The 12016-nt window shown below is 35.2% G+C and overlaps 1 long non-coding RNA gene across 1 annotated transcript in view; it reads right to left on the bottom strand.

The window, feature by feature from the left end:
* Nucleotides 1-12016, bottom strand: part of LOC135215405 (uncharacterized) — a 78988-nt gene that overhangs the window by 40571 nt on the left and 26401 nt on the right. The window contains exons 2-3 of the long non-coding RNA XR_010314674.1: nt 7261-7370; nt 5698-6813 (exon numbers count right to left, since the gene is read on the bottom strand). This is a non-coding gene — a long non-coding RNA (uncharacterized LOC135215405). The remainder of the gene's footprint in view (nt 1-5697; nt 6814-7260; nt 7371-12016) is intronic.

A 12016-nucleotide genomic window follows, 5' to 3' on the forward strand; every position in this document is an offset into this window, starting at 1 on the left:
CCTGGTTCCCCGTCACTCGTAAGCCACGAGGGAGAGAGACCGGACTTGCCAGGACAAGGCAATAAAAATGGATAATAACAATAAAAAAAATTACTCCATACTATCAAATCTAATGCCCTGAATCGATGGAATGCTCATTTGGAGTAACAGATGAAAGAGTAGCTGAATCCTAACCAGTCACTAAATGGGAAAGCAGACAAACCATTTGTCCCTCTAACTCAAGTCTTGCTAGTATTATCCTCTATGTATAGTTGTTTCCACAACCTAACAAGCTCTCTTCAATCACAACCAATTACTGCATTTAGTTGAATTACAGTTCACATCGTTATCCAATATTAACTTCCCCTCACCAAAACATATCATGAGGGAATAAAACTGGAATAATGCCTATTACGATAACTTACAAGATCATGCCTGAATGAATATTAAAAAAAAAAAAAAATAGAAGAACAAACCAACAGAAAAAGCTGAGTGCATCTGCTGAACTCCTACTGAAACCCAGCAACAGAAGTAGACAGCCTGCTATGAGTGTTTGCACCTATTAGTCCCCTGTGGGGGATGGGGGAGTGGATGGATAGGATATTCATAAAAAACCAAGTGTTCTCAATTTTATTCAATCTGTCAAACTCCCCACTGGCACGGAAGTAAAAGCCATATAACAAAGAGGTAAGGTTCATTTTAAAAATTAACTTGAAAAGGCAATTTACTTTGTAATGTGCTACATTTACTGAATGCATTAAAAAACCTGAAGACAGTAATTTACTCTAAACACGTTTTTATAAACTACATGCAATAACAAAAACAGGCATGAAGTCCTAAAACAAATTTGTGGAGTATTTTCAGTGATTGCTCAATTACCAAGATTCTTTGTGATTATAGTTATAGAAGAAAAAATAATACCTTTACCAAATCACAAACTGCCACAATACCAGTGTGTGGATCTCTGAAAAACACAACTGAATCAACCAATAATCAATATGACACTTTCAGCTTTCAAGAATCCTAAAACCATAAAGCAAACAAGAGTACATAATGAGTAAAAATACAGCAGCAAAATATACAGAAATTTAATAGAAAGAAATCTGGAGACTGCTGGTAATTACCTGTTTATTGACCTTGCCACTTTAGTACAAAAGGCCATGTCAACAAAAATTACAGACCTACATTAAGAGCAAGTATATATGACATCAGCATTTAAGTATTTTAATGCTATTAACTATCTGGAAATCCTGCTGGGTATGCCTGCATAACTACTTAGTAGTTCAATGGAGATTAAAACAAAATAAAATTGTCAAGTGGTTGAAAATGCAGGGTTCTAATAAACTGTAATGTAAATTTATTTTTCACTTTATCTTATCAAAAATGTCATCTACTTCCAGTTATTCTGTCTTTATAAGAACTGCCTCACATGTAAAGTAGCACAAAATTTTGTCATCATGAACATTTTTAAAGGTTACATTTCAGTTGCTACAATATGTTCTTCTGATTATTATGGCACCTAAACATTAATTCAATTGCATGAGAAAACCGTATAACAAAACTGCAATAACATAACCCTTAACATTTTCAGATACAATAGATAAATAATTTGGTTTTGTAATGTCCCCTTTTAAGAACACATTCTCCTATGGACACCGCTACCAAATTTAACAGACCATCCAATCATAATACAGTACATGCTTTTGTATTTCAGACATTGGTTAGGACTTTCATTTCAGATGTATTTGGATGTAAGCACCTGGAAAAATTTTAGCAAACATTTGTACCCTGACTATCTTCCCCTTTTCTGTGAACCCTGCTTCTAATGAGATGGACAGAACTCCTTTTGCCCTTGTTTTTAATAGTTTTTCTTTACAGAACCTTTACTAAAATTAATGCCCCTAAACCATAACTTAAGAGTTTAAATTCAGTATTCTTTAATACCAATTTAAGGTTTAAAAATTTTGTTTTCATGCAGGGCAATTTAAAGATTGCACTAGGAATTGAATGCTATTAGTTAAAGGTAAGGTAAGGTCTAGCAAGCAATTTCAAACTTTTAAGATTCCATTACTACTTAATTAACATACATTCAAATCATTACTATCAGTTCCAAACACTCAAACTTTACAGAGGACAAGACTCTACTGGAAAATGTATGAAATGGCCACTAGGAAGTTAAGATTTATGTGACAGTGACTACTGCATAACAAACCATCATTATGTAAGAGGATATGGCTCACTCAATAAGTTTGTAGTTATTACACTGCCCATTAGTCCTACTTGCAAAGATTGCCCGTAAAATTGACAGTATGTACATCTAATCCATTTTAATAATCTGATTCTCTGAACTTTTTAGTGGATTTCACAATACCATACCATAAAAAAAAACCACAGCTTTATGCACAAATAACTACAGCACCTTCAGCATACCTGTGCATTTTTCCTTACATTTTTTCTGTTACACAAAACAATGATGTACAGGAACTCAAACTCTGGGGGATAACATACTTTAAGGAAAATACCACGTGTAATTACAAACTGGAAATACCACATTACTCCATATACTAACCTTTCCTTTCAGTAACTGATGTACTACAGTGTACTGTCATGTCATACTATCTAAGCAGTTCACACTCAGATTCAGGTTTCCATTGCCTCAATCTCCTCTAAACCCCAAATATCTTTTACCTCTTTCATAAATTCCACATGCATTTAATTTGTGCTATACAGTAAAAATGGCTTTTTAAATTATTGACTCTTTCAGTGCTATCACTCACTACACTCAAGTTCCCTAATTCTCTCCTTATATGAGTATACATTCCATGAATACACAGAGATTCAGAATGATACTTTCATTTTGCAAACTACAGAAAACCTCTTACTGGATTTAATACTATTAAAATGTGGGATGGAATGGAATGGAATATAAAATTTAGGCCGGCGGCCAAGCACTGGAACCTACGAGATAATGTGGGTTTTGATGGCATGGTTTATTTTCGATGGGCCTCTATTAGACATTACTCAGTCTATAGGATGGGTCCTTTCTCTGTTTTCATTTATAATTACCTTGAAAAAATGCTCAGTAAAAGCATTTACTACCTCCAGACTCTAAGGAGGAACAGGGCCTTCAATTTCAAGGGAAGCAGTTAGTGCATTTACAGGTCTTGGTGGCTGGACTATTCAATTACAAAACTAACTTATCTGGTCGGGTCAGTAATAGCATGTTTGGAGAAAGAGCACTGTTAAAAGTGAAAAGGTCAGGGCTGAGAAAGGCAAGTTAAAGACAATGTAACTTGCTTTATACTGGCAAACATTAGAACATTAGTGGAAAAAGATTGGTACCTGGCTGGTAAGGCAACCTTGAACAGAAGATAATGAAAATCAAATGAGGTCTGAATTAAAGGTCATATGTGCCAAAGGATTTTTTCTAAACAAAAGATCAAGATAGTCAAAAGTCTTTCTGAAACAGGAAAAATTGAAGTGTCAAAAGATCCCTAAGAACAAAGGTCAATACAAAGTCAAAAGAGCTATCTGAACAGGTAAGGTGAGTTAGAAGATCTTTGAGCTGAAGATAAAAATTAAAGAGAGCTCTTTACAAGTGGCAATAGTTAAGTTTAAACACTTTAGTCAACAGTCAAATGCTAAACAGGGACTTCTGTCAAGGTGTAATTTCTGTTGTCATCCCATGCAGAGTCCAAAGAGCTGAGCTGTAAATAAGATAAAAGTAAAACAAGGGATAAGGGAGAAGTGTTTGGAACAATATCTTATTCAGGAACAATACCTGGGCAAATGACAGATCATGAGAGGTGGTTTACTATCTTCCACATTCCAGGGTTCTATAGTATCCAAGTCATTTGAACTGCAGTGATTGCATGCCTAAAACAGAAAACCCTTGCCAAACTTGCTACTTTTACATATATATAACCTTCTACCTTGAAACCTCAGGGCAGCTAATACTAATAAACTTGTAGAATAGGCACATTAATTTTTGGATTCAAGCACCTGAAACATAGGGTTCAGATCTGAAGATATTTTGAAAGTTAATGCAAATTCACACTTTTACATGTGAAAAAATTTCACAATTAACAAAAGGAAAATGCTCAACTTCAGGCTAATAGGTACAATATATGAAAACATGCAGACCCTGGGTTACGTCGTTCCAGACTTATGGCGCTAGGCTCACGGCGCCATTAACCCCAATTTTTCGGTGCCATTACCCACTTTGCAGTGCCATAAAGCCCAAAAGTGCTGCAATTACTGTTACCTCCTAATTAATTATGATGCTCGGGTTACGCCAGTTTTCGGCTTACAGCACGCCACTGGGGACAGAATACCTACTGAAAACTGGGGACTGCCTGTATACAGTATTTTGCATTATGCCAATGCATTTTCTCAGACAGCCAGACATAAAACACACTTACTTATTTCCAAATTATAATTAAGGAGAATAACAAATATCCATACAGTACTTTATAATTCATATAGGACAACAATAACCTCCAACATACATTCCCCCAACCCAAAAACCTCTCCTTTATACTGTGATCTCCCAAATTGTACGATTCATGGGTGGGGGGCCTACACTACTAAAAAAGTCGTCATTTAACAAAATGAATGTCAGAAACTTGCAATTCCCACTTTAAAACATAGGAAAATTATATTTTCAAGTCCAACATGCCATACAAGTTTGAAGTAACATAACCTAATACTTGACTGTCACATCAAATCAAAGCAAAATTATTTACATGCTACATATATTCAGGCTCAACTAGGTAGTACTGTACTGTATTTTATAGTAGGTTACTAGGGTAAAAAACTGCATGGTACAGGGGTGGACCATGTACGATCAATGTGTACAACCCCAAAAAAAGTACATTATAACGCGTTCTGACATCGGAGATGGGCATCAGTCGCGACTTCTTGTTGGTGAGAAACAGAGCTAAAGACCTCTACTCCGGTGTCAGGACGCGTTATAATGTACTTTTCTTGGGGTTGTACACATTGATCGTACATGGTCCACCCCTGTACCATGCGGTTTTTTACCCTATAGCCTATGCCTAACAACACAGTTTCTTTTGATTTGATTTTTTTTTTATTTTTACCTATAGATTCTTAGCGTTAGGTATGCCAAGCACTGGGGCAACTAAAGCCATTCAGTGGCAAAACAGAAATTGACAGTAAAAGGTTATAAAGGTGTAACAGGTGGAAAACCTCAAAGCAGTTGCACTATGAAACAACTGTTAGGAGAGGGTGGACAATAAGATGGAAGAAAGAGAATATGAACGGAGGTACAGTAAAAGCAATGAGAGTAGTTGCAGTTAGGGGACAAAGGGTCGCTGCAAAGAACGTTACCTTAAGTAATGCCTACATTGCACTGAATGAGGTGCACTGATGGCACTACCCCCCTACGGTGAACAACAGTTTTCTAACCTTGGGATATAAGGATGCAGTTGCTAACCCTAGTAACGTCTGCAATATGGAATTTGACATTTCCAGTAGGAAAAAATACAAACTCCACTTATATAGTATACCTATATTTGACAGCTTGCCTGAATGTAACACAATCCCATAGCCTAAGGGTTGCGACTAGAAGTCCATGTTCCTAAATAAATACAAATTGTTTGGACTCCTACTGAACTTTTAAGTTAAAAGTTCATGATAATGGCTTTTGTTCGAAACTTCTAAACAAGATGATATCACATTCAAAATAATGCTTACCGATTTTACGATAGCACACTCGCCGGCAGTTGGCCAAGGAGAATGGACACACCACCACAGATTGAATGACGTAGTAGTAGTAGTAGTAGTAGTAGTTATGGGTCGAGGCAATGCCTTTGCAACGGCGCCTCTTAATCTTGGGTATTTTTTTTTATTTGTTTAGCTCTTTCCTTTTTTTCTCTCTTTTTTTCCACATCAAGTATATGGTTTCTTTTCTTATTTCGTTGTTACCTGAAAATAGAAATTTTCCCACTACGCCACTTTCCTTCTCTTCATAGGGTTGTTGTAGCCCTATTGCTTTAACACGTTCTTCTATATATGTACCACAATATAAAAGGAAATGGAATACGTCTTCTACTGCATCATTGCAAAAAGAACAACAGGTGTTCTCCTTCTGGTGCCTTTTTGCTATATTTAAATTAAGAGAGTTGGTTCTGGCTTTGAAGAGAAGGACTGAACCCGTAGAGTTGTCATAAATTTCTTCATCTTTTATTTCTCTTTTCCACGTTTTATATATGTCCACAGTCACTTTATTTTCCAACTCTTCTTTCCACCTCTCTGTGTCCCATATTCTGGCTTTGTCCTTTATTTCTGTTCTGGACATTCCTTCTAATTTTCTTAAATTTATTTTAACTTCATGCATGTACTTTTCCACTGTTTTCCACCATTTTCTTTCCTTTTCTTGCATATCTGTAATTATTTTCTTCAGTATCTCTTTCCGTCCATTTAAAGTATTATTTACATAGCTTATCTTCCCACTCATAATTCTACTTTTCATTGAAGAAGCTTCTATCTCCCCCCCTTAATGTGGCTACTACTGTACTTCTACATGCCCCTAATATTTTCCTATATACCCCATTCTCTATTCTTTGTAATTTTTCTATTTCTGCGTCTGTTAGATTAACCACATTGGTTCCGTATAAGACTGATGGTAGAGCTATGTTTTTCCAGAATGTTTTTCCTATTAGAACTTTGTTGCAGCTTTTTTCTATCACGGAGTAGTCCTGTGGTATTAGTAGTAGTTGTGGATGTATTTATCACTGTAACGGCTCCAAGTATAGTTCCAGTTTGCCTGCACCTTCCGCAAATTACGTAGAGCAATGTCGACGTGTGTATCTTGCAAACAGATTAAAAATTAATATTATTAAATCGTAGAAAAACGATATTGAAGAAGTTTTAAAAGAAATACACAGAGTGGATTTTTGAGAAGTTAATACACCTCTAACAGTAAAGAGTGAAATAGCAGATGAAGTCGAAACTAATATTTTAAAATCAGATTGCTTTTATAAAGATCGTCAGTCTTTGAGACATTTAAAGAAAATTAATGCTAGTGCAATTTACTAGAATATTAAATATAACGCACAGAAATATTAACGTAATTAAAATCTGTGTACAAACATACAATAGAATATATTCTTAACGATAGAGAATTAAAATATGAGTCTCCTAAATACTTAAATATAAATATAAAGCACCAAAACAGAATTTAGCATGCCTGAGAGAGAGAGAGAGAGAGAGAGAGAGAGGAGAGAGAGAGAGAGAGCTAGTACTGGTTACTCTTACCTGTTAACTTTTCCTCAGAATGTATGTAGCAGACGTAGAATTCAATGATGTCTAGAAAGAGTTGCTCATCTCTGTATTTATCGGTACTTTAGCCAACTTCTAGGAACGTTCTGAAAAATAAGAGAGCAAAAACCTAATAACAGACCAAACCCAACAAGACATCATTCTTTTCAAGGTTCCTTTTCTTGTATTTCGCTTACTATGTTTTCATCATAGTAAGCTCAGAGATGCAGTATTTGAGACAAGAAAACAGAGGAAGTAAAAGAAAACATCACCACGTCAAAGTTTTATTACAGGGAGATGATTCTCCTCCTCCTCCTCCTCTTCCTCCTCCTCCTCCTCCGTCATCTTGTGAAGTTTTGGACGAACGTGAAACAAAAAATGACCACAAGTGAAAATAGGCTAATGAGGGTCCCACTTCAAAGTAGAAGTGAAAATATAAGCCACATGAAAGAATAAAGTTTCAAGATTATTATTTTTTCTAGAGGAACAATTTTGAGGTGGTGCTCTCGAGGCAGAGAGGAAAAAAAGGCCGATGAATGAAAAGAAGAGGCGCCTCTCTTTGATGTTTGTGGAAGAAGAAAAAATACGAGGCCACTCAGGGTGATGAAAAAATAGGGGCACTCTTGACAATTTTTTTTTCCTCCAGACATCTGTACGTAGACGTTCAAGAGATGCAGGAGTGACCTGAATGACGTGAGCATGGAGGTAATAATGAGAGAATGAGAGCCACTCACAGGTGGTCATAAAACCAAGAGATGTACTCACCACATTAATGAAGAGACACTCATTCGTACATATATACGCCGTTCGTCGCTCGGGTGAATGCACCACCGTACGTGCATTGATTACGTGTGGGCTTAGATTTACAACTCACAACTTATATATATATATATAATATATATATATATATATATATATATATATATATATATATATATATATATATATAGCTATATATATATATATATATATATATATATATACACACACACACATATATATATTATATATATATATATATATATATATATATATATATAATAATAATATAATAATAATAAAAGGAGCCCATAAATACGCCAAAATATAGAAAGTAAGTAGTACTGTACTTTCTATATTTTGGCGTTTTTTATGGGCTCCTTTTATCAGATGCAATTCTGTTGAAACAGAACATTTTTACCATTCATATATATATATATATATATATATAATATATATATATATATATATATGTATAATTATATATATATGTATATATTATATGATATATATATATTTATATACATATATATATTATATTATTAATATATACACGAGTAGTTTTGTCACCAATTCACTCTTTCCTTTTTTTATACTCTCAGATACCCCGTTTTCTCGAATTCAATTCACATTAAGAATAACTTGCATAAAAAGGGACTTATGTATAATAATTGTATCTGCCCACATTCCTTTAGGTCACAGATGCTGTACATAGCATCTATGTCAACCACTGTACACTATAATAGTTAATTTTGATTTTGTAAAACGCGAGTATTTTATGATTGTTTGTCTTTCGTGATGTGCAGTGCTTGCAGAGCAGTTTGTGCATGATAATAATGTAACGAGTGCTGCCAAGTTCAGTCATTACCCCCCTCCCACCGCCGCCCCCAACCCCCCCAAAAAAGTCAGCTTCTTATAATGGTAAACCTGAGTTTAGACTTTAGACTGGCAAGTGATACGATGATGGTAACGTGAAAGGAATTAGTTGTTAAAATTCTAGAGCTATAAGGTGCGTCAACTGAAAAGTAAGGCAGCTAATCAGAAACGACTTATCTCCTAACTTAACGTATAATACCTTAAATGTTGGTCAAATTGTCAAAGCAGCTAATAACTAGAGACTTTGGGAGGAATAGTTTCTTACCAACCACCCACCCATACACACACACACACACACACGCACGCAAACGTCCAAATATCCAAAATTCGCTAAAATTTCACAACTTTCACCAAATCTGGATGGACCATAGTGTTGCCAATCAAAATCACAGCGAATTTCGGTTTCGGATATGTCTCAGTGCCTTATGTACTATTTTGAATACTGTTGTGCGTTTACATAAATAGTTAGTCGTCAAAAGCAGGCGATTTCGTCGCAAGTTTTCGATTGAATTTTTCAATGGGAATATATATATAAATATATATATATATATATATATATATATATATATATATATATATATATATATATATATATATATATATATATATGTGTGTGTGTGTGTGTGTGTGTGTGTGTGTGTGTGCATTCACCTACATAAAAACCAAACAATAAAATCGTCGATAACCTTGGGAACCTGGAACAAGCAAGGGGTCACACTGAGAAATCCGCCAGCAGACGATCTTTATCCAATAGACGTTTTAGAGAAAACTGAAGGGAAAAGTCTGCTATGAATATTCATTCGTGAAAAAAAAGATGCTCAGGTGGCTCTCACGGTCCTAATAGCGCCTGAGATCTTTATGTAAGACAATTGTATACTCGAGAAATATGAAGTTTTTCGGTACCAGAACTCTCTCTCTCTCTCTCTCTCTCCTGAAAGTAGAAAAGGCATCAGGTTTCAGAGTAAGATTCAAATGATTAACAGCTGTAACTCTTTGATCTTCGTGATTTTGATTGTCTTTATCTCATAAATTGGGTCGTTCAAGCAAAACGATAAACAATAAAACCCACATTTCGTTGTTGCAACAATTGTTTGTAAAAAAATGGTGTCATTATAATAAAATAAAACCAAAGAGTGGACGATGGCAAGCCTTATGAAAGAGGCCTTGTCTTATACGAACCTTATGGACTTCTTACCTACTGTATAGCAGCCCTTATGAGGCGAAAGGTATGTTCATTTATGAGCGATATATTGATTAGTTCATGTTATCTGCTACTGACGAAAGACTTCGACTATTGGGTATTTTCGGTCTTGCATTATTCTTGGAGAGGTTCACTCTTGGAAAGGTTTGCTTGGCTACCTCTGATAGTTTGGAAATGTCTACAACAGCCGTGAGGATTTACTTTTATCTTGAAAATGGCAAGTCTTTTCTCTAACTTCATATTGAACTTATATAGATATATAGTATAGATGTATATATGTAATATATATGTATATTATATATATATATATATATATATATATATAGATAAGATATATAGTAGAGATGCTACTATAATAATAATAATATAATATATATATATGATCTATATAATATATTAATATTCTTATAATGATTATATATATATTATAATATAAGTAGAGAACAAAAAATAAAAGCGCCAAAGAACAAGCAAATATTTTTGGCGTTTTTATGGGCTCCTTTTATTAGATGGAATTCTGTTGTAACAGAACATTTTTACAAGTCATATATACATACTCACACACACACACACACATACAAAACAAGCAAACCTCGCCAGGAATGTATATATATACGACCCCTGCACCAAGACCCAGACCTCCTGACTCTAATCATTTCATAACAATTGAGACAATGAATTCGAGATTCATTAAATGGGGGGACTTAAAAAAAAGAGGAGGGGTGGGGACGGGGAGGCAAACACTCCCACCCTCATAAAAAGCAATGAAAAAGGAGTGTCTTTAAGTGAGCGAAGGCATCAAAGGACTCGCCGCCCCTCTGAGAGAGAGAGAGAGAGAGAGAGAGAGAGAGAGAGAGAGATTCGACGGCTGATGCCAAACTCATAAAAGGGGGAATCAAGTTTGCCCAAAGATCGAAATTGCCAATCAAGCTGGAAAGCTCTGGCAATTATAATTAGCCCAGTATTCACTACTCTCTATGAGTGATAATTGATGAGGTGAATAGGGAAGGGGGGAGTGGGGGCGGCGGCGAATGGATAGCGTATTATCGAGGAGGAGGAGGGCTGTGCAAAGGTCTGAGGGTGCGAAATGATTTCGAATCCAGCTGGGGGTCCTGTGAACAGGCACTTGCAGATACACACTGGATAGCCTACGAGAGATGACGACAATGTTAGATGATTTGAATGTTCAAAGTAAGATGCATTTAGAAGCAGGAGCTTCTTGACGAGTCCTCAAGAGAGGAAATCATCGTCTATACGATGAGTTTGAGGTTGTGGGTGAGAGGTGTATATATATATATATAGTATATATATATATACTATATATATAATATTATATATATATATATATATATATATGTATATATATATATATATATAATATATATATATATATATATATATATATACCAACACCATACACACACACACACACACACACACATATATATATATATATATATATATATATATATATATATATATATATATATATATATATATATATGTGTGTGTGTGTGTGTGTGTGTGTGTGTGTGTGTGTGTATGTATTATACTATGTTAGCTTTCTGAAGAGAAAACTACTGAGATGGCTTTGTCTGTCCGTCTGCACTATTTTTCTATCCGCCCTCAGATCTTAAAACCTACTGAGGCTAGAGGGCTGTAAATTGGTATATTGATCATCCACCCTCCAATCATCGAACGTACCAAATTGCAGTCTTCAGTAGTTTTTAAAATTTTATGTTATGTTAAAGTTAGCCATTATCGTGCGTCTGGCAACGATATATGACAGGCCACCAACAGGACGTGGTTAAAGTTTCATGGGCCTCGGATCATTCATTATTATACTGAGACCACCGAAAAGTAGATCTATTTTCGGTGGCCTTGATTATAAGCTCTAGCGGCTGTGCAGAAAACTCG

This window comes from Macrobrachium nipponense, chromosome 5, assembly GCF_015104395.2.
Source record: "Macrobrachium nipponense isolate FS-2020 chromosome 5, ASM1510439v2, whole genome shotgun sequence".
In the NCBI taxonomy this organism is placed as follows: Eukaryota; Metazoa; Arthropoda; class Malacostraca; order Decapoda; family Palaemonidae; genus Macrobrachium; species Macrobrachium nipponense.